The sequence below is a fragment of the Hylobates moloch genome, unplaced genomic scaffold (assembly GCF_009828535.3).
Source record: "Hylobates moloch isolate HMO894 unplaced genomic scaffold, HMol_V3 SCAFFOLD_3, whole genome shotgun sequence".
In the NCBI taxonomy this organism is placed as follows: Eukaryota; Metazoa; Chordata; class Mammalia; order Primates; family Hylobatidae; genus Hylobates; species Hylobates moloch.
In genome coordinates this window covers 19,633,451-19,636,441 of record NW_026652278.1, presented here as the reverse complement: position 1 = coordinate 19,636,441, position 2,991 = coordinate 19,633,451, and the positions used below count along the sequence as shown (strand labels likewise).

Here is a 2,991-nt window from a genome sequence, read left to right as displayed (position 1 = left end):
CTGATCCCCAGAAGCAACCACTTAAGAATATTTTAGCTGTTGCTTTTCCTAATGTATCTCTGTATGTCCGAACAGTATATGTACGTCACTTTTTATTGATTTATTTACTTTATCTACTGACCTCCCATCTACTGAATTCCCTGTTTGATGTAGTTAATCATGCAGCGAATATATATTGCGCACCCACTATGCGCCAGGCACTGTTCTAGGCATTAGGAATCCAGCAATGAGCAAGACAACAAGGTCACTGCATACATGAAACTTAAAATCGAGGAGAAAGACAAGTAAAAAGCAAACAACAAAATAAAACCATTCCATATACTGCTATGTGCTATCATGAAAATAAAAGAGAGTGAGAGAGATTTAACCGCCTGACTTTCAGTAGGGTGGTCAGAAACATTCCTCTAAGATGATGTCAGAATTGAGCCCCTAAATGATAAGCAGGGCCTGCCATGTGAAGCTCTATGGGAAGTGCCGTGATAGGCATCAGCACATGTAACAGAGACCCTCTAACAATGGCATAAGCAAGTAAGTTTATTGTTTGCCTCATGTAGTAGTCTGAGGATAGGCCATCCAGGGACCCAGGCTCCTTCAGTCCTTCATCTGTAAGGTCCCAGGTGGCTCCACCACCTCTGTGTTCCAAACAGCAAGATGGAGGAAGAAGGGCAGTTCTTTATAAGGACACAACTCAGCAATTTCCCATCTCTTCTGCTCACATCTTTTTGGCCAGACCTTAGTCACATAAGCACACCTAGCTGCAAGAGAAACTTGAAATGTAACTTCTATTCTGGGCAGCTACATGCTAAGCGAAAATTCTCTTACTGTGGAAGAGGGGGAGAACACTATCCGGAACCAACTGATTTTCTGCCAAAAGAACATTTTACACAGAGGAAAGACTGAAGACAAAGGCCCCGAGGAAGGAAAGAACTTGACTTGTTAAAGAGAAAAAACTGCCCCTAGAGGCACTGCAGATGTGGCTGCTGTGTCACATTTGTGTCATTAGGTGGCAGCGATTAGAGAGGCTGTGTCTATGCTCAGCGTTCTGCCCCGTGAATGTTTGAATGTTTAATAGTCTGACACTCCTGTTTTGTGGACTTGGCATCTGTTTTCCTTCACTGGTATCTGGGAGGGTGGGCTGGCCTTGTGAGTGGGATTTCTGACCTTCGCGCTGGGCTGGCCACTAGGGGTCTGAAGGGACAGTGGGAAGGTAGAGAGTGCCTTCACCAGGAGCAGCCTTCATTAGTGAGTTTTAAGAGCCTGTGAGAGGATGGATCAGGTCGGGTGTGTGCTGGTTCATGCTGCACACCGTGTCAGGATCACAAAGGAAAGGACTGGGGAAGGGTTTGCTGGTGTCTCAGTTAATAGCAGTAACGGCAGCCACTTTATTGTGTTGTTGATTCTGTGCCAAGCATTCTTGTTATTTAAAAAAAGAGAGAGAGAAGTCCAGGACACTGAACAGAGGTTAAAGAAGGGGAGAGTGGGAGGATCTTAAATCAGGTAGCAGATAGGACTGAACAATGCAGAGATTTTAAAACCAGGCTAAGGAATTTCCATGGGAGAGTTTTCAGCGGGTAACTGATTCGACCATTCTCTCTCATATCTACCTCTTTCCCATTTCTTAATAGCATTATAGCCTTAATTTTGACTAAATTATTAATCACTATTTATAAGGTGGATCCAGAACATCTGAGACAGGTCTCAGTTAATTCAGAAAGTTTTTTTTTTTTTGCCACGATTGAGGACGCGGGCCCATGACACAGCCTCAGGAAGCGCTGATGACGTGTGCCCAAGGTGGTCAGGGCACAGCTTGGTTTTACACATTTTAGAGAGACAGGAGACATCAATCAATATACGTAAGAAGTACATTGGTTCGGGCTGGAAAGGCGGGACAACTTGAAGCAAAGGCAGGAAGACTCAAAGCGGGGAGGGGCCTTCCAGGTCACAGATAGGTGGAAACAAACGGTTGCATTCTTTTGAGTTTCTGATGAGCCTTTCCAAAGGAGGCAATCAGATATGCATCTATCTCAGGGAGCAGAGGGATGACTTTGAATAGAATGGGAGGTAGGTGTGCCCTAAGCAGCTCCCAGCTTGAGTTTTTCCTTTAGCTTAGTGATTTTGGGGGCCCAAGATATTTTCCTTTCACAACCTCATCATTAGTATATAAATATTGTTCACTGCAGAAAAAAGTAGTATGCTGAGATTACATTTCTTTTTCTATACAACTCTTAGCTTGCCTCAAGTTAATAATATACTTTGTTTCTCACACACAGACAAAACTACAGAATAAGTGGCTTGATAGGTGATATGGTGGGGAATCGGGAATGAATTGAAGCTGTTATTTGTGTGCATATCAGCTTCAACTCACTCCAGATTATCCATCATGTCACCTACCAAATCACTTATTCTGTAGTTTTTTCCTGTCTTCCAAAATCTAGTTGAAATCTCTCATTGATTGATGCCTCCTCTACTATCTTCTTATCCTTTTTAATATCTTCCCTGCCATGTTAATGAATCTTGGCATGAAGAGGAGGAAAATAAGCCTTATCTATGTACCAATTTAATTGAAATTCTATTAACATTTTAGCTTAAGAATTCTCCTATTTAACAATGACTGTTAACCTTGTACTATACCTTATGAGACTCCCTTTTGACATTTTTTGAGGCTACAGAAAAGATTTAAATGGCTTTCCATATGTCTTTGTGAAATGGTGGTTCTTTGAATATGACTGATGACAGGGGGAGATGGTGAGGTGGCTTGATTTTAATGGGGCTGTCCTTCTCCTTATCATTCAACTCCCAGCTTTGACATCACCTCTGCCCACACCATTCTACTTCCCCAGCAACAAATTCTGATCTGCTCACTTCTTTGTATAGTCCACTAGCCCTTTAATAGCCAGCATCTCTGTCTTTTTGGTTGTTTTTCTTTTTGAGATGGAGTCTCACTCTGTGGCCCAGGCTGGAGTACACTGGTGTGATCTCGGCTCGCTGCAA

The 2,991-nt window shown here is 42.8% G+C and overlaps 1 non-coding gene across 1 annotated transcript; it reads left to right on the top strand.

Moving 5' to 3' along the window:
• The first annotated feature begins 949 nt into the window (after positions 1-949).
• On the top strand, positions 950-1,081 carry LOC116466199 (small nucleolar RNA SNORA17). The gene has a single exon (XR_004247438.1). It is a non-coding gene; the product is annotated as a small nucleolar RNA SNORA17 (small nucleolar RNA).
• The last annotated feature ends 1,910 nt before the right edge of the window (positions 1,082-2,991 follow it).